The 27,500-nt window shown below is 32.4% G+C and overlaps 1 pseudogene; it reads right to left on the bottom strand.

Moving 5' to 3' along the window:
* Positions 1–12,175: 12,175 nt before the first annotated feature.
* Positions 12,176–18,900, bottom strand: LOC138313093 (uncharacterized; annotated as a pseudogene).
* Positions 18,901–27,500: the final 8,600 nt, after the last annotated feature.

Genomic DNA, 27,500 nt, shown 5'->3' with positions numbered 1-27,500 from the left:
TCTATTATCTATCTATCTATCTATCTTTCATATATATATATACTATCTATCTATATCTATCTATAATATATCTATGTCTATCTATATCTATATATCTATCTATCTAATATAAAACTATCTATCTATATCTATCTATCTATCTATCTATCTATCTATCTATCTATCTATCTATATATCTATCTATCTATCTATCTATCTATCTATCTATCTATCTATCTATCTATCTATCTATCTATCTATCTATCTATCTATCTATCTATCTATCTATCTATCTATCTATCTATCTATCTATCTATCTATCTATCTATCTATCTATCTATCTATCTATCTATCTATCTATCTATCTATCTATCTATCTATCTATCTATCTATCTATCTATCTATCTATCTATCTATCTATCTATATCTATCTATCTATCTATCTATCTATCTATCTATCTATCTATCTATCTATCTATCTATCTATCTATCTATCTATCTATCTATCTATCTATCTATCTATCTATCTCTATCTCTATCTATCTATATCTATCTATCTATCTATCTATCTATCTATCTATCTATCTATCTATCTATCTCTATCTATCTATTCTGTTTTTATTAATTTTTGTTCAATTACTTTTATACGTATATATTGGGGTTGGGTTAGGGTTAGTATTTTTCGAGGCGTATTTTGGTATTTTCGGTATCTGGATTTTTTCGAGTTTTTAGTCCTGAAAAGGACTGTTTTGAGGGGTTTTTTTTTGGGTAGATAGTAGATTATTACTTTTTGCTTGCTTTAGCTTTGGTGGGACTTGGTCTGTGGGTTGCTTTTGGGGCCTTCTTAGGAGAGGGGCGGGAGCTAGCTTTTTTTTGGGAGTTTGGGCTTGTTTGGGCTTTCTTGGGTGCCGGCTTTTTTTTTTGGCTGTTTTTTGGCTGCTGTTTCTTAGCTTGGGTGCTGTTTTTCTTTAGGTTTTTGCTTGGGATTTTTTTCTTTCTTTTCTTTTTTCTTAGCCGGTTTTTTTTTTTTGTTTATACGGCATTTTTTTTTCTTGTTTAGTTGGGCTTCTTTCGATAGCTTTTTTATCTTTTCAAACTTAGGTACTTAGGTATGCTGACTGTCTGCTTTTTTGCTATCGTTGCTCGTATCCAGTTGTGATTTCTTCGGAGTTGACTCGCTTTGTCTTTTTAGATATTTTCATCTAGCTCGCCTTGGTTAGCCGGATTTTGCCGTATTTGATGTACTTGTATAGGACTAAGGATGTGTCGTGGTTCTGCATTTTGCAATGTCGTCCATCGCTTTTTATGCTTTTATTTTTTATTTATCTTCTTTTTTATTTAGGATAGTCATTTTAAATTGTCCTGGTTGTTTTCATATGAATTTATAATCGTGATTTTTAATAAAATTGTAAACTAATTGTGTTACTTTACGTATATTTGATTGGCCGTTTGATATTTAATTTATTTACATATATATTAAATTATATTACGTAAAATATCTTTAAACTTATTATATATTTATCGTCGCTTTAGATTCGTTTTTTCTTTTTTTGTATCTATCTATCTATTATCTATTCTATCTATTTATCTATCTATATCTATCTATCTATCTATCCTATCTATATATCTATCTATCTATCTATCTATCTATCTATCTATCTATCTATCTATCTATCTATCTATCTATCTATCTATCTATTATCTATCTATCTATCTATCTATCTATCTATCTATCTATCTATCTATCTATCTATCTATCTATCTATCTATATCTATCTATCTATCTATCTATCTATCTATCTATCTATCTATCTATCTATCTATCTATCTATCTATCTATCTATCTATCTATCTATCTATCTATCTATCTATCTATCTATATATATATATATCTATCTATCTATCTATCTATATATCTATCTATCTATCTATCTATCTATCTATCTATCTATCTATCTATCTATCTATCTATCTATCTATCTATCTATCTATCTATCTATCTATCTATCTATCTATCTATCTATCTATCTATCTATCTATCTCTATCTATCTATCTATATCTTTCTATTTTCTTCTTTTATTTTTATTCATTCTATCGTATATTATTCTTTGGGTTGGGTTAGCGTATTTTCGTTATATTTACTTTTCGTGAATTTTTGGGTAACTAAAGGATATTTTGAGGGGTATTTATCTATCTTCTATACAATATATCTATATATATTCTATGTATGCTATCTATTTCTAATCTAAGAGGTTCTAAGGCTTAACGCTTATTTATCTAGAGGCTATCTATCTATCTATCTTCTATCTATTTTTTTTCTATATTATTTTTTTTTTCTTCTATCTATCTATTGGTATCTATTATATCTATTTATTATCTATCTATCTATCTATCTATCTATCTATCTATCTATATGGCTATCTATCTATCTATCTATCTATCTATCTATCTATCTATCTATCTATCTATCTATCTATCTATCTATCTATCTATCTATCTATCTATCTATCTATCTATCTATCTATCTATCTATCTATCTATCTATCTATTATCTATCTATCTATCTATCTATCTATCTATCTATCTATCTATCTATCTATCTATCTATCTATCTATCTTTATCTATCTATCTATCTATCTATCTATCTATCTATCTATTATATCGATTTCTATTTTTGTCTATTTTATTTCAGGATTATCTATCTATCTATTATCTATTGTTTCTATCTATTTTATTAAATTCTATTATCTGTATAGTTGTTAAAATGATTAAATTTTTGTAATGTACTTTATCGGCGTATTTTTGTGTATATTTTTGAAGTATTTTTTATTAGCAGGTATCTATATATACGTATACAGGTAAACGTTGGGTTGGCCCGAAAAGGGCCGTCTTCGGGGATAGGTATACGCATTACTGTATATGTAGGGGAAAACTAGTATCTAGTATTTCTTTCATAGAAGTTTAATTCTATTCTGTAGATTTTAAGTTTTTAATTTCTATTTTTGATTTTGTAATCTTAACTTCTTTGGAAAAATTAGTTTTGTTAGCTTGTATTTTCTATCGATGGCTCTGAACTAGCTATCTGTTTAGTATTTTTATCTATTGGCTAATTAGGAGTTATTTTAATCCTTGTACGGACTATATGTTCTATCTATTCCATCTTGAGGACTAGGCTATCTATTTATATCTTATCTATTGATATCTATCTATTATCTAAGTAGTATTGAGGCCTATCTATTAATCTATCTATTATATCTCTATCTATCTATCTATCTTCTATCTATCTATCTATCTATCTCTATCTCCATATCTATCTATCTATCTATCTATCTATCTATCTATCTATCTATCTATCTATCTATCTATCTATCTATCTATCTATCTATCTATCTATCTATCTATCTATCTATCTATCTATTATCTATCTATCTATCTATCTATCTATCTATCTATCTATCTATCTATCTATCTATCTATCTATCTATCTATCTATCTTTCTCTATCTATCTATCTATCTATCTATCTATCTATCTATCTATCTATCTATCTATCTATCTATCTATCTATCTATCTATCTATCTATCTATCTATCTATCTATCTATCTATCTATCTATCTATCTATTATCTTATCTATCTATCTATCTATCTATCTTATTATCTATTATCTTTATCTATCTTATTTCTATATCTATCTATATATATATCTATTCTTCTTAGGTACTATTATCTTCTATCTATTCTGGTTTCTTTTCTAAATTTGGTATCATTTTTAAGGATCTATTTTTTTTTTTTTTTGATTGTACAAACGCTTTCTTCTTTTTTGGCTATTTGGTTTATTTGCGTCTTAGCATAGGTAGCTTTTTTCTTGGGAGTCTTTGTATTTTTGTAGCTTTTAATTCTGGGTGCTTTTAATTGCTTTGTTTTTTAGTTTTTTTGCTTTTTTTTTTGGGTTTTTCCTTTGGTTTTTTGGCGGCGGTTTAATCCGTCCATTCTTACTATAATCTTTGCTAGCTAGTGAATCATATTTCTTTTTTTCTAAAATTATAGTATAAAATTGAATCTACCGATTATTTATTTTTCTATCTTTTATTTTTTAATTTTTTTTTTTTTTTTTTTTTATTATGGAATCTTGGAATAAAAGGAAAAATTTATTATTATATCTGTATATATGATTAATAAAAATGTGATTTTTATATATGATATTTTGGTGATTATTTAAATTAGTTAAATTAAAAAACTTATAACAAATATATTTAACTTCGTCGGGACTGGGACTCGAAACCCAATCCGTCCATTAATATGTAGATAGTTGCCGGTTTCCCGGCGTTTTTTGTCAGTTTTATTTCAGGATTATTATATAATATATCTATATATATATCTCAAATAATCTATATATATTATATTATATAATATATATTATATCTATCTATTATTCATTATATATATCTATCTATATCTATTATCTTTATCTATCTATTTTATCTATATCTATTATCTATTATCTTTTAGCTCAAATAATTGGTTATGAATTTCTAATCTATCTATCTATCTATCTAATCCTATCTGTAATCGCTATCCTATCTATTTCTTATTCTAATCTTTAATCTTATTCTATCTATCTCCCGTCTGTCTTTCTTCATATGGACTATTGTTACTTAAATACATTATCTTTCTTTGTATTCCTCTATCTGTCGTTTATATCTCTCTCTCGTTTCAATCTCCATTATATTCGATCTATATTCTTGCTACAATTATATTGTTCTCTGAACTAGAATCTGTCTACTTAATTTTTAAATCTACTAGAATTCCATATTCTTGATAATTCTGCGATATATCTTATCTGTCTGACGATCTATATGATTCTATTTATATGGCTTCTTTTAGTGTTATTTATCTATCTATTGACTCTATCCTTAATCGAATATTATTCTGATTTCTGTGAATATATTATTCTGTTCAATCTATCTATCCTATCTAGTCTATCTATGTGAAATTTAAATATTATGGTGGGGGATTTCGAGGTTTATAGGTGCTTTTGAGAGAGGGAGGTTGCCTTAAAAGGGCTGTTGTGGTGGCCCTGAAAAATGGGCCGTTTTTGGAAGTGAGAGTAAAAGTTACTCTATGTAGGTGTATGTAACTCTGGTGGGACTATGGGAGTCTGTGGCGTTAGAGTCGTTGGGGACAATCTCTTTATACAGGGCGGAAGCCAGCTTGCAGGAATCTTCTTGGACGTCGTGTGAACAGCAAATTTGGCACCAGCTCTGAGAGTAATCTGGAGAGTCGGTGAATGTCGTTGTACTAGGATCTGCGAGTGTGGGATTCATTTCCATTCTTGAGAGACTTGAAGGTGCTATAGTCTCTAGTCTGATACCATGGGCGAATTGTTGTTCTAGGCCCTACTGGGTATGGATTAGGTCTGCCATTCTTAGGTACTCGGTTTTCTGCTGACGCTGTGTTTTCTCCGTTTTCTTGCTTTTTTCTTGTTGTGATTTTGATCTTCTAAGTACACCATTCGCTGCTTTTTTTTGAAACACTAGCTCTCTAGCATGGCCTTGGTTAGCTTGCGGAATTGATTTTAAGATTCACTTGTGGGGGGAAGGATGTGTTGGTCTTGCTGGCTTTGTCTCTTCGTAGTCGCTTGATTTTTGCTCTTCTTGGTAGCCATCTTGCTGTTCATGATTCTTCATGTTGAAATGTGTCCACCGTTTTTTCGCTTTTATAGACTCGTGATTGAGAGGAGATAATGGGCGTGGCCCCATGTTACACGTTATTTTTTGGCCGAGATATTTAATTTCAGAACACTAATCAAAACTGAATTGCTAATAATATTTCTACACCTTATCGCTTCGCCTCATTGTAAAACATAAGGTTTTCGTTTTCTAATGTTTCTTTTCTTTATCTATATTGTTATCGGTAAAACGCGCCGCTGTATTTCATATTATATTGTAATCGATGTAATAGTGTACTAGCTATTAATTTAATCATAATATAGCTTTGTATTTAGTTTTAAACAAAAATAAATAAAGTAATTTTTAATAATTTAAAAATTGTATTATATATCATATAAAACTATGTGAAAATATATATACTATTATCATTTTAGGTATTTGAATCAAATTAGGCGCCTCCGTAAATAAAGTGTTAAAAATTTAAATGCGGTGTATATTGTATCTATTTTTTTAATCGTTTTCTCTAATCATTATAATCGTGGAAAGCAAGAAAGTATTTTCTATATATATATCTATCTTAATTATATAAATGTTATTATTATCAACACATATCATATATATTTAAATTAGTTGTAAACTATACAAAATATTATCAACCTCCGGCGGGAATCTATCTATATTAACCACGGAAATATATATAGATATATGTGCTATCTATAATCTATTCTATCTATAGATTTAATATATTGTATAATTTATATATTATGTATAAATAAATTACTATCTATCTATACTATATCTATCTATCTAATCTATCATCTATCATTCATTCATTATCTATCTAGCTATCTATCTATATATCTATTATCTATCTATCTATTCTATCTATCTATCTATCTATCTATCTATCTATCTATCTATAATATAATATATCTATCAAGACTATCTATCAATATCTATCTATCTATCTATCTATCTACATCTATCTATCTATCTATCTATCTATCTATCTATCTATCTATCTATCTATCTATCTATCTATCTATCTATCTATCTATCTATCTATCTATATCTATCTTATCTATCTATCTATCTATCTATCTATCTATCTATCTATCTATCTATCTATCTATCTATCTATCTATCTATCTCTATCTATCTATCTATCTATCTATCTATCTATCTATCTATCTATTATCTATCTATCTATCTATCTATCTATCTATCTATCTATCTATCTATCTAATATCTATCTATCTATCTATCTATCTATCTATCTATCTATCTATCTATCTATCTATCTATCTATCTATCTATCTATCTATCTATATATCTATCTATCTATCTATCTATCTATCTATCTATCTATCTATCTATCTATCTATCTATCTATCTATCTATCTATCTATCTATCTATCTATCTATCTATCTATCTATCTATCTATCTATCTATCTATCTATCTATCTATCTATCTATCTATTATCTATCTATCTATCTATCTACTCTATCTTAATATTAATATCTATCTTATTTTATGTATTATCTATATATTGGGTTTTGGGTTAGCGTATTTTTGAGGCGTAGGTTACTTTTCTGAAATTTGGGTAGTCCTGAAAAGGACTGTTTTTGGGGTTTTTTGGCTGTAGATATATACTATCTATTCTTGCTTGTTTAGCTTCTTGGTTAGCCTGTTATCTGTTTGGGTGGTCTTGGTAGACTTTAGGTTCTTATACAGGCGGAGCCAGCTTGCAGGAATCTTTGGTTTTCTTCGATTGAACCAGCTCGGCTTTTAGGCTTGGGCTTTAGAGTCTTGAAGTCGATCTACTTGGATTATGCTTGGGATTCTAAACATTCTTGAGGACGGAGGCTGCTTTAGTTTTGATACCTGGGCTTAGTTGAGGCTTGGGTATTTGGTTTTGTCTTGCCTTCTTTGGTACTTGCTGGCTGTTTCCGTATGTTTTTCTTTTTTCGGAGTCTACGTAGCTTGGCTTGTCGTTTTTTAGGTGAGCTTTCTAGCTCTCTAGTCTTGCCTTGGTTAGCCGGAATTCGACTAACTTGTCTTTAGGGGCTTTTGTTCGTGTTTTCTTCTTTATCTTTTCTTTCGTATCGCTTGATCTAAAACTGCTTTTTGCTCTTTTGGTAGCTATCTTTCTGTCTTGGTAAATCTGTATGTTGAAATGTGTCCACCGTTTTTTTTTTAGAATTTTTATAGACGTCGTGATTGAGAGGAGGTGAATAATGGGCGTGGGCTGTTACACGTTATTTGATTTGTTACGAGATATTTTTATTTCAGAACTAATCAAAATCTAAATCTATCTATACTGACTGATTAACTTTGCGATACACACGTTTCGCTTGGTTGTTTCATCTACTTGTATCTAAATCATAGTATATTTCTCTATCGTGTTTTTTGATTAGCGCCGGTTTTAACGCGCTTGAGCTATGCGTATTTTGATATTATCTATCTGAAATCTTTACGTGTAAATTTATTGGCGTATTTTAGTTATTTTAGAAAGATATTCTAAAGTGGAAATTTTTACATGAAATTTTAATATTTTTTTTCATAGTAGTAATTATAATAGGATTATATTATACAGGTACTAATCAGGTTTAGCTAGGTACTTTGAATAAATAGGCGCCTCCGTAAATTTAAAGTGTCGAATATTGAAATTTAAATGTTCTGTATTTTTTTAAATCTATCTTTTCTCTTATCATTATGGAATATATGGAAAGCTGAATATTAAATAGGTATATATATAATGATTATATGGTTGATTATTAAACAATATAGATGGTTTATTTAAATTTTAAATTCATATTCATCTAAAAAAATTAATCTATATCGGGACTCGAACCCGCAATCCCCGGCTTAATAAATGGTGCCTTATCCATCTATATATTATATCTATCTATCTATATATAAATTATATATTAATTATCTATCTATCTATCTATCTATTATCTATCATATCTATCTATCTATTTATCTATGAATTCATCTATCATCTATCTATCTATTATCGATCTATCTCTATTATCTATCTATCGATCTATCTATCTATCTATCTATCTATCTATATCGATCTATCTATCTATCTATCTATCTATCTATCTATATAATAATATCTATCTATCTATCTATCTATCTATCTATCTATCGATCTATCTATCTATCTATCTATCTATCTATCTATCTATCTATCTATCTATCTATATCTATCTATCTATCTATCTATCTATCTATCTATCTATCTATCTATCTATCTATCTATCTATCTATCTATCTATCTATCTATCTATCTATCTTTGTTTATATACCTATTCATTCTATATATTCCTCTATCTATCTCTATTCTCTCTATCGATCAATCTTTCAATATATCGATCTATCACTCTCTATAAATATATCTATCTCTTTATAGATTCTTCCATCTATCTCTCTTCTGTCTATCTATCTATCTCTCTATATGTCGATCTATCTCTCTTTAGCGATCTATTTGAATATATCTATCTGTCTCTTTATGTATCTATCAATCTATTGATCTATCTATCGATATTTTTCTGATTTCTGTATTAATTCCTTGTTCCATTATTTTAAATGATTATGAAATTTAATATTATGGTGCGTATTTTCGAGTTTATAGGTGCTTTTTGAGAGAGGTGGTAGCCCTCTAAAAGGGCTGTTGTTGTGGCCCTGAAAAGGGCCGTTTGGGAAGATGAGAGTAAAAAGTTACTCTATGTAGGTGATGAACTCTGGTGGGACTCTGAAGTCTGTGGCGTAGACGTTGGGGCCAATCTTATACAGGCGGAAGCCAGCTTGCAGGAATCTTTCTGACGTCGATGTGAACCAGCAAATCGGCACCAGCTCTGGCGTAATCAGGAGAGTCGGTGAAGTCGATGTACGGACTGCGAGTGGGATTCAATCCATTCTTGAGGACGGAGTCTGCATCTCTAGCCTTGATGCCATGAGCGAAGTAGTTGAGGCCCTCTGGGTATTGGATAGGTCTGCCAATCTTAGGTACTCGGATGCTGACGCTGTGTCCGTTATGTTGCTCGTATCCAGTTGTGATTATCGGGAGTACGCCATTCGCTGCTTGTCGTTTTTAGGGAACACTAGCTCATCTAGCATGGCCTTGGTTTAGCCTGAATTGACGTAAGATGTCACTTGTGGGGACGAAGGATGTGTCGTGTGTCTCTGCAGGCTTTGTCGTCATGTCGTAGGTCGCTTGAATAACTGCTTTGCTCTTCTTGGTAGCCATCTTGCTGTTCATGAAGGAAGTCATGTTGAAATGTGTCCACCCGTTGTTTTCGCCAAGAAATCAAATCAAAACTGAATATACTGACGAATTTTGTACACACGCTTCGCTTGGTTGTTGTCCTCACTTGTAACAAACATAAGGTAATTTCTCGCCGTGTTCTTTGATGATAGCGCCGGTACAAAACGCACCGCCGCTTACTAACCATAACACGTGTGTATAAGGCATATAGATTTCAATACATTCCAGTACCCCTTTGGACCTCCATGCAGGCAGCCATGTTTTAATACTCGTTATCAGCAGCGGGATTTGAAATTTTCTCTAAAGACAAAATGTTTCATCAGGATACACTTTGAAGTTTACTGTAAATAGTTTTAGATAACTAGTCAAAATGAGTACTGTCGGTGTGTTGTCAAGCTCACCGTCAGCCGTGACGTCAGGAAGCATGGTGCCAAAGATGACGCCACTATGGTGGCAGATTTGTGCCATTTCGTCTTTTCGTCTTTTCGCCCCGAAAAGACGAGAATTAAAAAACCTTAAATTTCGTCTTTTCGTCTTTTCGCCCCGATACACGCTAATTAGCGACTTTGATTCTCGTCTTTTCGCCTTCAAAAATCTCTTTTTTTTTCCTCTTTTCGCCTCGAAAAGACGAAAATTAACAAACCTTAATTTTCGTCTTTTCTCCTCGAAAGGACGAAAATTAACAAACCTTAAATTTCGTCTTTTTCGCCCCGAAAAGACGAAAATTAACAAACCTTAATTTTCGTCTTTTCGTCTTCCGGTCCGGTGTAGAAGTCATTTTGAAATCTTTTTATATTTAGTATTGTTTATTTATAATTTATCATTTTGAAACACTAACACCACACATATAATATACAATGTACTGAATTAATTTAATTGTTGCAAATAAACCAGGCCAGTCATATGGATGTTATGATGACTGCTGATGATTCCAAAAATAACTTACAAATAATAAATCTGCAACATCCTGTTGAATCTGGCATTCTTATTTAGCTGTTTCAGCAATTATAATCAATATAAATTGTTTATTTTTTTATATTTATAGCACTTCCTGAAGTCAATAATTCTTAAGCAAGAGTGTACTTGCCAACAAATATCTGAAACTATATACATACTGTATTAAATTGAAACAGTTAATTCAAACTACAAAATCAGTTGATTTTGGTCATTAAAAACACACAAGAGAGACTCAAAAATATCCCAACAATACTGATACTAAACATTCATCGTGAGTTGTTCTCAAACAACCAAAACAGTATTAACTTTAATGGTAATCTTAATTGAATAAAAAAATTTCCTTGAACAGGTGTTCTTGTAGTTTTTGCACCCCTATGCCCACAAGTGAGGAGCGAAAATGTTGCCACGATATGGACATTTTACAGAGAAACTAGAAGGCATTGAATGTATAACTCAGCATGAAGGATTTTGCAGCAAACTGCTTAAACATCCATGTTCTGGAAACATCCTTCTACGAATATTCAGAAGAAAACGATGTTTCACAAGAAAACATCCACAGGTACTTGATCAGATCTACATTATAGTTTTCTTTAATCATTGATTATCGCTGGACTAATTTCATTTTATGATCAAAGATATTTATAGCATAAATGATATAGCATATATAGGGGCCACGGTGGCCGAGTGGGTAAGATGTCTCTATCTATAGCACAATTATAAAGATTTTGGCACATATTATGTTAATTAAGTTATACCTACATATAAAAGGGTAAATTTGTTAGAAGGTTAAGCATTTATAACTTGTGTCTGTCAACTTTATGCAATTACATTATGTACATTGCTTTGTTTTCTCTCTCTTTAATTTAGAACCTACAGACATGTTGCATATAGAAGGTTCATAAGATGGACGTGGAAAGTTTCTAGGCAAGAGAAATCGTAAAAGTAATACCATCTTGTGCTGTCTCTGCTATTAGAAGAACTTTTCCATCAGAACAGTTCACAGGGTTTCTCTATCCTCGTTTCTAACTGAAAAGTTAGGGTTTTGTATATAGAGGTACATTTTCCATCAGGACAGTTCACTGTGTTTATCAGGCCCGACATTTCTAACATGGATAAGAGTTAAAATCTCCTGCAAGTTGTTTTGTTATAACAGTGTCTCTGTCCATAGTTTTGGTGATCAGCTGCTCTCCGTTGTCCCAGAGATTGGTTGGTGCGAGCAGGATCAATCTCTTGAATCTTAGTGCTCTCTGGGCCTGGCCATAGCTGCTAAATTCATCTCTGCTCCATGACTACCACTTCCTCCATAAGCTCTCTTTGGATTGTAGATCTGTCAATTAAAGAAAGGATTAAACATTATTCAGTGTACAAAAAGTATCTGTCGATATTGTCTTTTTATTAATCATCCTTGTAGAAAATGGTCGGACCTTATATTAATAATACAGGGGATCAATAAGAGTAGTATATTTCATAATGAATAAGGACTATCAATTATTTTCTTACTCAATAACTTCAGGGGCGGTACCTTTTCGATTGGGAAAAAACCCTACATTGCATCTTTCTTGAAACTGTTTAAGAGTTTTTATTTCTTTATTTGGTAAAATATATTTATATAAACTTAGAAAAATACAGCAAAAAAATCTCTATTTGGCCTTAAAAAATGTACCTTAAAGAAATCTCAGGACTACTATTGACCATTTGTGAGGAATTTACAGAAGAATAGTTAAAGGATGTAAGCAAAATCAATATAAATTAATTTTATTTACCAAAGTTCTGCTTGACTTTAACTTCTTTTGCCACTGGATCACCTTTCCTACTCTTAGGAAATGACACTCTGTATTGCCCTTTTCCATCCTTCATTGCCTGTGATCTTGATGAATTAGCATTGAAGTGAGTGCCGTAAGGCAGACTCTGTGAAATAAAAAGAAAATTTTAGAAAAGGTGAAAGACTTCCAACAAGAGCAATAAAACAAAACAATTAGTTATTAAATTTTGAACATGTTTATGGTTGTTGATTTGAATATATATTCATGTGTTTGTTTTGATTCAGTCAACATTTTTGTTATCTTGTGCTATGGACTTATATATATGTTAGTTTTTAAAGTTATAACTACAACAATGAACTATCATTCACTACCTGGCTTTCATCTGGTTGTAAAAGTTGTGTGTTGACTTTGGATGCAAAGAAGTTCACAATGTTGTGGTAAGATTCGAGGCTTGACGTCTGTTCTGCTGGAGGACAGTTTACCAATGTCCTTCAGAAGCAGTTTTACTGTGGACAATCTTTTTTCACTTCTCCAAAGCCTTGCTACCCTGAAATGATAATAACAATGTAAAATTAGTGTTTCCTTACACTGACACAGTACACCCATCAGCTAACAATGTATCACAATTAAAAAGTTAAATAATTAAAAAAAACATCTTGCGTGTAATTATAATTATATAGTCTTTATAACATTAATAAACTTTTGGAACCTAGCCATGTCAAGGTTATGGATTTTTTTAACACACTATACTTTTCAAGCAAACAGCAGGTCAACTTTCTTTATCTCATTTCAATTTTGTTATTGTGAATTAATAAGAAGTAGCAACATTTCAGTCTGTTTGATGTATATCAAAAGTTAAAGTATTACACCTTCAACAAACTTTCTGTCTTCTTTCACAGCATAAATTAGTAATTTCGTCAAAAATTACCTGGTATGTCTGTTTCCAATAATGTTTGAATTAATGTGGTTGTACTATAGAGTTAATTCTTAGTTATTACCTTGGCTTAAACCATATCCTGTCAAGATTTCCCATGCTGGCAGCTCTGAAATTTGTCACCATGACTCTCGTGGATGTTAGCTATGTGATTAGTGATGCTAGTCCACTTTTGGCGTACGAGTTCCCCATCACCATCACTGCTGGCAGCACACCAATACACATGGTTGCCTATGGATCTTGCCCATTGTCCCGACCAATGCATATTTCTTTGTCTTGCCAAGAGCTTCCAACTTTTTGTAGACACCTGAATACCAGAAAATATTAGATTTAATGACAAGGTCAGAAGATAAATAATTGATGCAAGGCAAATGTATGGCCATTGATCTGGATAAGACTTAATTATTAATATATAGTTTTCATAGAAACTCAAGTAAATTATATACATTCAAATAGCAGTCACAACATAATCATAAAATGTTGTACTGCTATATATTCAATTTATAAATGTCAGTTAAAGAACTACAGGTAAATATAAAGTTATAACCTTTTGAGAGTCCTTAACACTATGTGACTGTTTAATAAAGTGGTTAGAATGCAGGGACTGGTGTACATAAGTTATGCATAACAATTAATTAATAAGCTTAAAAGAAGAAAGTACTATTTATTTAATTACTCTTTGGAAAAATATGAGATTGAAATTTAAACACTTGCCTTTTGCAACATGCCACCACGTCAAAACCAATGGTTGATACTGGGACATTCTTGTTCTCATGAAACTTTTTGTTCACCTGACTGTGTCTATCTGTAACTAAGTCTGATATAGTCATGACCTTCTTCCTGGAGATGATGTTGTGCACGTTTCAGCCCTTCAAGTTCCATACCGTAGGAGTTTTTCACTTCATTTGACTATAAAAATTGATATATATTATCATATATATACACACACACACAAATTATTTCACTTATTGATTTGCCAATTGATTCAGACTTTTATATGTTCTGCAGATCTCACAATGTATTACATTCTTGATCCATCATGTGTTTTATGTGTATAAATATTATTAAAATATCTAAAACAACAAGAAAGTTTAAAAAAAACTATAACAATGTCACAAATACTTTATATTACACTTACCTGATCATGAACAAGTTGTACGTCAATGACTTTTGAAGTCTGTGCATCCATTAAGGTGTAACTCCCATATTTGGCAGTATGGCCTGGTGAAGAGCATCGAGCATCACCCCCAAGTTTAAGTTTTTGACCACTATTTCGCAGTTGTTCAAACATAGTTGACTGCTGAAACTGCCAGCAGGACAAAGTGGAAGGATATATGTAAGTCCGTTGCAGCATATTGTAGGATGTACAAACACAGTCTGGAAATGCCTGCATGGTGCATAAAATTTAAAGTCTTAACTGGCACATATTTCCATCTGAAAAATTATTGCACTGGCAATTAATGATATTTCCCCAAGGCATAGATTTTGAAAATGGCTGACTACACCAACTGCCCGTGTGTAAAACCACACATACATCTTGAAGAAAAACACACACATGTCCCTATAATAGTTCTTACATGTTGCAAAACTTGTTCTCATACAATCTGGACAGGAATCTAAAAGTTCCATCAGACCTCTGTTCAAACACCACATACTTCTTGGCCTTGTCCGGTTCAGTTTTCCTGAGTATCCATGTTAACTTGTTGTTTATCAGCAGTTTCATTTCATTATCGTCCTCAGTCTCACACGTCGGCACCCATTCAGGATCATGTGTTGATGAATCAACACTCCTCCTGATAATCATCCAGACTCTGGTCTGTTCCAGTTTCCACTACCTGTACACATTTTTTATATCTGGTACACTGTGTCGATGTGTTTTCCATCATACAAGTCGCTTGAACACCACAAGAAGATTTTGGTCTAGCTGAAGTCACCTGCAGCGACACATGCCGTCGTTGCTGTAAGAGAAAATTAAACAGATATAATTTATTAAAACCTTCATTGAAAAAAAAAAATCAAGATAAAAGTACTTCAAAAGGTAATTCCATTCAACAAGTTAAGTTTTCTTAATGATCATTAAAATTAAAGTAAGATATTTCCCATCCACAATACTCCAGGGGTTACTATCACTGATGTTATATCCACCCCTGGACCATCCTCGATATTCCAGGGGTTCCGATCACTTACGATCTCTACACCCTGGACTATCTCATAGTGAAATTGAAGGCAGCTCAGCGGAAAACATTTGACCAATCACAGGCTAGCAAAGATTTCCTTTGAAGACTACAGAGAGAGCGACTAACACATCAAAGCCACACAGTCAACCACAGTGTACCGTTATACGGCTCTTTTTGATGTACATCAAATGACTAAATTACCTGTTCTATTCTGTTGCCTCTAGTTTTACTATGAGATAGTCCAGGGGTGTAGAGATCGTAAGTGATTGGAACCCTGGAATATCGAGGATGCCCCTGGACTATCTCATAGTAAAACTGGAGGCAATTGAGGAGAAAAAAAATGATCCAATCAGTCAATCACAGGCCTCCAGAAACTTCCTTTGAAGATTTCAAAGAGTGATGCCCCCACTTCAAAGCAACACAGTGTAAATATACCATTCCTTTGATGTACATCAAGGATCATTACCAGTTTTACTACATGTATGAGATAGTCTAGGGGTGGATAGATATATATAACCTCCATTAATTACAGTAACCCCTGGAGTATGAGGAGCATATTTCCTCATCAAGGTGTTTTCAAAACATTCATTTACAAATATTTACATATTCTAAATGATGAAAAAGTATTAAATACTTTTCCTTTCTTACAGGTACATATGATATATACTTCTGGTAATGCTAAAGAAATATAATATATCAAATCTTGTAATAAGATTATTTAAAATTGTAGAATTGTACAATTATATTTGACTCTGTATAACATACCACTATATTGTAGGAAGTCTGACATCCAACAGAAAATATCCCTGTATCCAGATCATCTGTCCCAACACATTTGTCCCTGGGGCCTGGTATTTCTGTCTGTGTCTCAATATGGCACTGGTCTGGTCTGTAGTGCACACTGTCATATTCATTCTCATCCTGATGCATGTCAGTGATATCAGCTAACATCTAGGGGAAAGTAGTCAAATTTCGGACACCTTAATAGTAAACCTTTGTATCCTTGAAACCTATCCACATACCCCCATAACTGAGGTATGAGCAGAAAGAGAATTTTCTTTTCTTGCATTTATCACTTGAAACTTGACACAAATACTAAATTTGTTTAATACCAGGCCAAAGTAATCAGCAATGTATAGCTGTTCGAATTTCAGACAGGGGTGTTCATAATTCGGACATAGGGTGTTCAAATTTCGGACAGCAATTAAAAACCAATTAAATTAGTATGATTTTCATATAAAACATGTATATTGTTACATAATCATGAATTTCATGTGAGCAAATGTATATGCATTGCAATAAAAAGTTTGTTGAGTTTGTTTAGTTAATATAATATATATCTTTTGTAACTTTCATCATATATACCCAGATTTTGGGCTCAATGTGTAAGTACCCTTAAAGGCTTTAGCTGATAAACATGTTCCCTTGTCTACTTGCACTTTTATTTCTAGGATATAACTGGTTACCCTAGTTACTACTTCTACTTTTTTATTAATTTTATAACTAAGGAAAGCTCTGAATTACTAAAATCCATTCAGAACTTTACAAATATTATGAAAATCGAACAATATTTAAGTATTTATCGATTATTTTGGACTGTTCCAAATAAGGAAATTTTCATATTAGTAATGGGTGTTCAAATTTCGGACACCAAACTTTATATAGGTAAAGTGATGGTTAATTCCCACTGCATTGTTTATTTTTTACTCAAAATACAATAAAAGGATGTGTTTAAACAAAAAAAAAATAAAAAAAGTTTAATGAACACACTGAATAAGACATGTTTGACATGGAGTTCCATATTGCGTCATTTGACCAGTTCATTTTTGTATATTCAACCGCAGGAAAGGTCGCAGTCACATATTCATATTCAAACTTACCATACAAAATATAATGCTCACACATCTGTTCTTCAATCTAGTTAATTTCCAATTTGAAAGTAAAGCATAGGTCAGTTACAACGACTTTTTATCAAATATCTGGACTATTTTATGAGTTTTAAAGTATTTTCTAATTAATGTCCGAAATTTGAATCCGTCCGAAATTTGACTACTTTCCCCTAACAATAAATATTTTTGTCTATTAGAATTTATTTCAAGGATATATAGATTTATATACATTTGCTTTTTTGTACATGTTAATGATGCAATATTTCAATACAGTTAGGTTTTTTTTTTCAATATAGCCTAGCTACTGTTTTAGCAGAAAAATACATTTGTACACCTTCTGACTTGTGTACCTTGATAACCTGGTAGCCATATTGGAACCCATGTTACTGCACATGTTTTGGCCTATGTTTTAACTTTTGTTGATTTTTTTAACATGGTATAGATATATAATACTCGCACAATGAAATTATTTTTCGTTAAAAATCCGTTTTCACACATAAAAAACGAATGTTTACTTAAAATGCATAACATACCTCAAATCTTCGTCTTTTCTGTATCGCACGACTGTTAACGACTCCTTGATGTTGACCGTTTCCTGCTTGGTGTTTCATGATAAACAGAGGGGGTTCGATCCCTATTTGCTCTTTCACTATCGACATCTCTAGATGTAGGCGAAGAAAAGTTAAAAATGGTGGGGACAGCATCCGGCTTCAGTCTTAAGGACTTAGGGTCATATCTGATGGAGCTCACAATGCGGGGATCTTTGGTAAAAGATTCAGGTGCAAAGTGTACCTGACACAGTCTGCTGTAATCCGTCGGCACGAAGTCTTTCCTCTTTAATCGAAGAGTCCATTCTTTACGTAGCCTTGGGAACTTCGGGAATGTAAACAAACTTATCTTCTCTCTGTTTCCCGTTTTGTTCGTACAATTAAATGCCGCACACTGAACCATTGTTTACATATTACGACACGACCGAGTATTTGACATATATGGCGCGCTCAGCTGTCATCTGTCATCTGCCATCTGCGAGTGGCTCAGATGACGTCACAGCGGAGGGGACGTAACTCGTATCGGAATCCTTCACCGAGAAAACGACACTGAAAATCGGGTTTTTTGTTTCAGGCAAAATGTTACAAAAGCATTATTTTTTTTCTAAAATTTAAGCGGATATCGTTTATTATGATAAATTTGAACTGGAAAATACATATATCATAATGTAAACTTAGTTTCTATGTTTGTCACCTTTAATTGTTCAATATGGAAGCATCAAAGTAGTTTATGATAACAATCGATTTATTAAATTGATAGTATTACAAGTATCTTCATCAATAACTAAGATTAGAAGTTTTAAAACATAAGTCAACATGTATGTTTACAGCAGTTACGTAGATTTCTCACACGTGGCATATGCCACGTGCCAATAACAGATTCATCATTCTGCAAATCTTTTAGCGTGATTGATACATTTTTTAAAATTCATTAATATATCTTATAAAAAAAAGTTGTCGGCGGGTAATATTTGAAAGCGTTTGAACCACGGATCAACTTTTTAACAAAATATTTTTATGAAAGACAACTCGTGAAGACTTTGAGTTTAAAGGAAGGACTTGTACCAAGAAATTGCTCAAATACAGTTAATTATAACAGTAGGTACAATGTACCGTGTATTATTTGAAAAGACATTTTGACTACATACATGACATGGTCTTCATCATAATTGTACATTAGAAATTACATTATAATATCCGTCGTATATGAAAGATGATAAAGTATATCTGTAATTTGTAATTTTTCGGAGCGAAAAGGCGAAAAGACGAAAAAACGAAATTTAAGGTTTGTTAATTTTCAAGACGAATTTCGTGTAATTTTGTTTTCGGCGAAAGACGAATTTAGTTATTTCGTCTTTCGCCGCGAAAATTTCGTCTTTCGTGTTTGACTTTCGTCTTTTCCCGACGAAATTTAAATTTGTTAATTTTCGTCTTTTCGGGGCGAAAAGACGAAAAGACGAGAATTAAGATATTTAATTTTCGTCTTTTCGGGGCGAAAGACGAAAAGACGAAATGGCATAAATCAGCCACCGTACGCCACATATTCCCGCGCATTTTTGATGCATGGCATGTTGCCAAGTTTTCCGCATTGGAGAGAAACAAGATCGAAAAAAATGAAATAATCCAGTTGAATATCTCTTTCTGGCCTGTATATGACTACTGCTGGACACAAATTTTGAAGAATAGCATTTACTAAAAATCAATGATCGGACTACAAGTTAAAACAGTTTTAATCTCATTGTGAGGTTATAATCGGCTAACTAATTATATTTACATTTTTATAAGTAGCTGCGCTCTTCTGAGGCTTTGCCTTAAATTCATATTAAAAATACTGTAAGAGGTATCTTCATAATTCCAATTATTCTGAAATCAACGATTATTTAAGTGTTCCAGCAAAATTAATGTAGTTTAACTTACTTTCTTTTGCAGAAAATCGACTTTTTTGTGTCCCTATTTCCCTGATGCAAATATTCACTGTTGTCATATACTTGGAAGGTCTTTATCACTGCGGTGTTTATTCCCGTTGAAAATAAGCGTTCTGACGCCCTTTTCCGTGTTAAGTTCATTTTACGAATTTAAAGTCAACAAAAGAAGCGGAACAATATCAAGAAACAATGCATTTTCAGCTCTAATATCGACATTAGTCGGGCACAGAACTCGATACCGGAGAATAAAAATTTCCTGTAATAGTTGCAATAGGAAAATTTTACGATGTCAGTAAATGAATGTTTAATTTCTTTCGTTTGATTCAATTTCTAAATGTGATGACTCGATCCCAAACATTCCAGTGACGTCACTTTTAGTAGGATTGAATGAAACGGCAGTCAGTCCCGCCAAACATTGACGTCACAATCACAGGAATGACGTCGCTTACATATTTCCCACGGTAGTAAAAATGAGTACACACTCATTCGGTTTAATGAATGCATCTTTTCTTGATCATCAAAGCGTTTCGCTTTGAGCGAAATCGTGTAAATAACAGGCAATTTGCTTTCGTTTTGAATACCATCTTCTGTATGTATAATAATTAATTTTCTCTTTGTTACTGGCTTTCTGATTGGCCTATTCATTTTTTTCATTCCACGATGAAAAAAAAATACGAGAATGGCACGGAAATCCCGACGTTATCGTGACGTCACAATAGAAACATTGACGTTGCGTATTGTTTTGGAAAAAATAATCCCCTGGAAAAAATAAATGGAATCGTACGTATAAACGTATTTCATTTCATAACTAGCCTGGAAAATTAATTATAAGCTTCAATGCTTAAATGAAAAAGTTGTAGGATAAACAGAATACACGGTCACTATCTTAAAATACAAGTTTTATTTTGATGTCGACAGGGAAAAAACCTCCTCATCTCATCTCATCGCATAAACGATAGCAGCATCGATATTAATTATAGCAAAATAAAAATGTCCAACGTTGGAAATATTGCAAGTACATTCATTATTTACATAAACCAGTAATTAGAATAATCATTTATGTCATCTTGACTAAATAATTTGAAAATCTCATACACCGCCTGCAAGGAGACGTCCTTGGCCTATCGCTACCCACAATGCTCTCGATCGTGGTCTTATATTATGTAACTTTTCATGGGATTTTAAATCTAGATATATCGGTTTTCGACAGTTAAATTTCTATTAACATGTGTAAAACAAGCAGTCTCAACTGCTATTCCGAGACCGTAAAATGCAATATTGGTCACCTCAGCCAAAACACAGGGGCACGCAAATTATGACAGGAACGTTTACTAGTAATTTGATACGTATGTCATTTAAAAGTATTGGATACCTTTTGATATGCACGTGTATATCATGACGTTTCAATTGACTGCTAATTATAATTTATTTTATTAGAGTGTCACACATTTTTCGAACATATAATAAAATACATTTGAATTAAAATGTCCAGTCTACAGTTCACAAGCGCTAAAAAATATTCCATGACGTTAATTATTACATGCTACGTCACTGCGGTGTGGATTGTATATTAATAGAATCTTACGAGGCTTGCCGAGGGTTGACGTCCAAAATCCTTCACGAGGGTTGAGATTAATAGAATCTTACATGGGTCTGTGAAGTGGACAGGGATATCTCAACCCGAGTGAAAGATTTTGGCCGGTCAACCCGAGGCTTGCCATGTTTGATTCTTTTTCTCCCATACTTAGTAGAAAAATGATGAAATTCCACTTGGTTTCCAGCTTTTTCATCGCGCCATTATCACAGGAACGTCGTTATGCGTCAAAATTGATGACGTCATCTACAATGCGCGCCGCAGTTACGCCGCATGTATTGATGATGTCATGTTATTGTCTAGCGCGTGTGAGCTGTCTTATACCCCCTGTGTAAGATAGAGATATCTTTTCTCTAGTAACTACGGGATATCCCTGTGAAGTATGGGAGAAAACAAAATCACAACGCTCGAGGGAATTCTTGAATATCCAACCCTCGGCAAGCCTCGAATGAGATGTTCATGAATTACTCATTGGGCTGTGATTTCTTTGTCACATCCTCTAGATAGGGAAAGATTCTATTAATCAATTAATGGCGCGTTCAAATTAGCGTAATCGCAATGACGTATGAATACAAACGCAGTGCAGGTTCGGACTACCTCTAGTTCACGCTTCGATATTATTTTTCGTCATAAGTTGGCGGATTTCAAAATAACAATAAAGAATTCTTATTAGATACAACTAAATATGTATTTGATATCAAAACAAAAGATGTGTTCAAGCATGGTAACGGTAATAAACAACAAAATGAATCGCTGGTCGGGGTTACAACCGGAGGGCTTTCCTCAGGAATGTTCGGGGAATTCTATAGTTACTTCAGTAGTACTTATGTGTGTACAGTCACATATCTCACCTAAATATACAGAACATCTGATTGTCGGTGAACAACTCTGCGAGCGTCTAAGCGAACAATAGGTTAACAGGTCATATACAGGTTTCCAGGAAAAAAAACATTACAGGTAGCCTATCCGAAACAGTATCATCAGCTTTACCCCCGTCTTTGCATTCAAAATGGGTCTACACACACCATGCTATCCTCCGTACAATAAAATAAAAGTCATGACTATGAAGAATTTAGACTATATCGCGTTCTTAGACCAATACATACATGACAAACATTCAGTAGCTCAACGGTCATACCATCAATAGGCTATATCACAGTAACTTTCCTCGGATTAAAATTAAATATGGCGGCTCGCTCCACTCCGGACCGCATCACTACCCTGGCAAAGATACATACCGGTAGTCGTTCCGCCTCGGTGTTACCTCAATTTTTATTCGAAAGGGACATTATTGATATATTATCAAATTGAAAAAAAAAGACGTATTTCGAAAATAATTGAAAGATGTCATTGTTATGTTTTTGCACACAGCGATGCCAGCAATTTCGATTCGTATTGGTGCTGTTGTAGACCCTAAATTTCCGATCACGTTAGACTGAATTGTCCTTCACTAGAGTCATAAATGTATAGCCGTAAAATAGTGAAGAACAAACAAAATGATTGAAACAACAACTATATAATACAGAAAAATCATAGCTCACCATTTTCAACTGAAAAGCGAGTTGTCATGATAAACTTACATTTCGCGTTACTAGTTCACGTACCAGTCCTTTGTATTTGTAAATCATTCTTTTGAAAATAGTATTTATCTATGCCGTCTTTATGTATTACAGTTATCTGTCCTTACCTTGCGGGTAAACGACGTCAATTTCGCTCGCTTAAGCATTGAACGTCTTTCAGTTGGCATTAATAGCCATTATGAAAGCCAACTGGCGGCAGTGAAAATGTAAATATAAAATAATGACGTCACAATGGATACCTACCCGCAAGGGAGTTAACACTGTAATGTGCAAAGACTGAATAGGACAAAATACAGAAGGAAGTTTTCTATTACTGTTCGATCAGAGATGTCCCGAGTATTATTTACATGTATCACTGCAGGATCCGTGGTATTCCAAATACCTATATGTCCATTCTGGTCGAATATCTTCCCTGTGCTATAAGGAATGTTCGAAGAATATCGTTTTCCATCCTTTTCCAAGTCCAAATCCCTGCATGGATATCAATGGAACTGCGTCCGGGAATCAGTCGTTCTGTATTTTCGGGGGTGTATTACATTGACAGAGACGACAACCTCGTGTATCCATTTTAAAACCACCTCTGTCACAATGTAAATCACATGCTTTGTTTTTACATAATGGTTTGGCAGGTTTATATGATGAATCTGAAAAAAAATGAGAAAAAAGATACATTTGAGTTTATCCAAACAAGGGTATGATTTAAAACCATCTTGGAACATGAAATTTTAAACGTGTGTTTCCACATAACCTGAACCTTACCTGTGTTTTCCCCACATTACCTGGATTTTACATGTATTTTTCCCTCATTACCTGGATCTTACCTGTGTTTTCCCACATTACCTGGATCTTAACTTTTGTTCAATCCATTTTTGATAATACTGATTTCAGTAATATTTGGAATTTCCAAAACACATGCACTATTAGCAAAGATAAGTTGAAATTATGTATCAAACAAAGATTAATTGACCAATTTATTCAACATTGGAATAACGATATCGATACTTCATCTCGTGGAAAAACTTCAATCTTTAAAAGTAAGTGGGAACTAGAAATTTATCTCAAAAAAAAAAAAAATATTGTATCCAGAAGAACGAAAAACTTTATGTAAATTTAGAACTTCGAGTATTAAGCTATACCAATAGAAACAGGTCGGTGGGCGGGTGTGAGTAGAGAAAATAGGATTTGTACATTATATGTAATCTAGACATTGGTGATGAGTTTCATTATCTATATAAATGTGAAAATGATTTAGTAAAGGAAATTCGATACAAACATATTCCGGAATATTATTACAATTGCCCAAGTGAATCTAAAATGAAAAGTATGTTCTCAATATGTAATGTTGCACTTCTGAAAAAAAACTTGTCAAATTCATATCTAAATTGGAAACCCTATTGGTCTCTTAATTATGTATACTTTTTTTTCCATATATTTCTTACTTTTATGTGTTTTGGTATGGATATATGCATATCACATACTTATATAAATATATACATATATGTGTGTTTGTACGTATATGTACGTGTTTATACTTATTTCATACTTATATACATGTATGTGTGTTTGTACGAATGTGTACGTGTTTATACTTGTTCATACTTATGTACGTGTTTATACTTGTTTCATATCTATATACATGTATGTGTGTTTGTACATATGTGTACATGTTTATACTTATTTTATACTTATATACATGTATGTGTGTTTGTACGTATGTGTACGTGTTTATACTTATTTTATACTTATATACATGTATGTGTGTTTTGTACATATGTGTACATGTTTATACTTATTTTATACTTATATACATGTATGTGTGTTTGTACGTATGTGTACGTGTTTTATACTTATTTCATATACTTATATACATGTATGTGTGTTTGTACATATGTGTACATGTTTATACTTATTTTATACTTATATACATGTATGCGTGTTTGTACGTATGTGTACGTGTTTATACTTGTTTCATATCTATATACATGTATGTGTGTGTTTGTACATATGTGTACATGTTTATACTTATTTTATACTTATATACATGTATGTGTGTTTGTACGTATGTGTACGTGTTTATACTTATTTTATACTTATATACATGTATGTGTTTTGTACTATGTGTACATGTTTATACTTATTTTATACTTATATACATGTATGTGTGTTTGTACGTATGTGTACGTGTTTATACTTATTTTATACTTATATACATGTATGTGTGTTTGTACATATGTGTACTGTTTATACTTATTTTATACTTATATACATGTATGTGTGTTTGTACGTATGTGTACGTGTTTATACTTATTTCATACTTATATACATGTATGTGTGTTTGTACATATGTGTACGTGTTTATACTTATTTTATACTTATATACATGTATGTGTGTTTTGTACTATGTGTACGTGTTTATACTTATTTCATACTTATATACATGTATGTGTGTTTGTACGTATGTGTACGTGTTTATACTTATTTCATACTTTATACATGTATGTGTGTTTGTACGTATGTGTACGTGTTTATACTTATTTCATACTTATATACATGTATGTGTGTTTGTACGTATGTGTACGTTTTATACTTATTTCATACTTATATACATGTACGTGTGTTTGTACGTATGTGTACGTGTTTATACTTATTTCATACTTATATACACGTATGTGTATTTTTACGTATATGTACTCGTGTTTATACTTATTTCATACTTATATACATGTATGTGTGCGTGAGTGTAGGATATGTAGTGTATATGGGTGTATGTATGCATTGTATATAGGCCTATGCATCGTTCGGTAATGTAATGTGACATATGTATGTAATGTCTTTATCTATAAAAAGTGTGAATTGTAATGTAATGTATGCAAGTATTTTAACAAATGTAATGTTTGTATGTAATGTGTATAATATATGTACAATGTAATGCGTATAATATATGTAATGTAATGTATTTTTTGTAGTTATGAAGAATAATGTATGTATGTAATGTGTATAATATATGTAATGTAATGTATTTTTTGTAGTTACACAGGTATGTAAATATATGTAATGTAATGTATTTACACAGATGTAAAGTATGTACGATAATATATTACATATTGATGTAAGGATGTAGGGTATGTATATATGTACTGTATGTATTATTGCTAAACTTGTAGAACATTATTATGTCATCTCCATGTATTTATTCGATTGACCTCTTACACACAAATCGTGTGTCTGGAGTGAATAAAATGAATTGAATTGAATTGTATTTTCCCACATTACCTGGATCTTACCTGTGTTTTTCCACATTACCTGGATCTTACCAGTGTTTTCCCACATTGAATCTTACCTGTATTTTTCCACATTGGATCTTATATGTATTTTCCCATATTACCTGGACCTTACCTGTGTTTTCTCACATTACTTGAATCTTTTCCCCACATTACCTGGATCTTATCTGTGTTATCCCACATTAACTTGGATCTTACCTGTAGTTTTCCAACATTACCTGAATCTTACCTGTATTTTTCCCACATTACCTGGATCTTACCTGTATTTTTCCCACATTACCTGGATCTTACCTGTATTTTCCCCACATTACCTGGATCTTACCTGTTTTTCCCACATTGGATCTTACTGTATTTTCCCACATTGGATCTTACCTGTTTTCATTACTTAATCCCACATTACCTGGATCTTACCTGTGTTTTCCCACATTGGATCTTACATGTATTTTCCCACATTGGATCTTACCTGTATTTTCCCACATTGGATCTTACCTGTATTTTTCCCACATTGGATCTTACCTGTATTTTCCCACATTACCTGGATCTTACCTGTGTTTTCTCACATTGGATCTTACATGTATGTTCCCACATTGGATCTTACCTGTATTTTCCCACATTGGATCTTACCTGTATGTTCCCACATTGGATCTTACCTGTATTTTCCCACATTGGATCTTACCTGTATTTTCCCACATTGGATCTTACCTGTATTTTCCCACATTACCTGGATCTTACCTGTGTTTTATCACATTACCTGAATCTTGTCACCACATTACCTGGATCTTATCTGTGTTATCCCAAATTACCTGGATCTTACCTGTATTTTCCCACATTACCTGGATCTTTTCCCCACATTACATGGATCTTACCTGTGTATTCCCATATTAACTTGTATCTTACCTGTATTTTTCCAACATTACATGAAT

This window comes from Argopecten irradians, unplaced genomic scaffold, assembly GCF_041381155.1.
Source record: "Argopecten irradians isolate NY unplaced genomic scaffold, Ai_NY scaffold_0597, whole genome shotgun sequence".
Lineage (NCBI taxonomy): Eukaryota > Metazoa > Mollusca > Bivalvia > Pectinida > Pectinidae > Argopecten > Argopecten irradians.
This window is presented reverse-complemented; position numbering and strand designations above follow the sequence as displayed.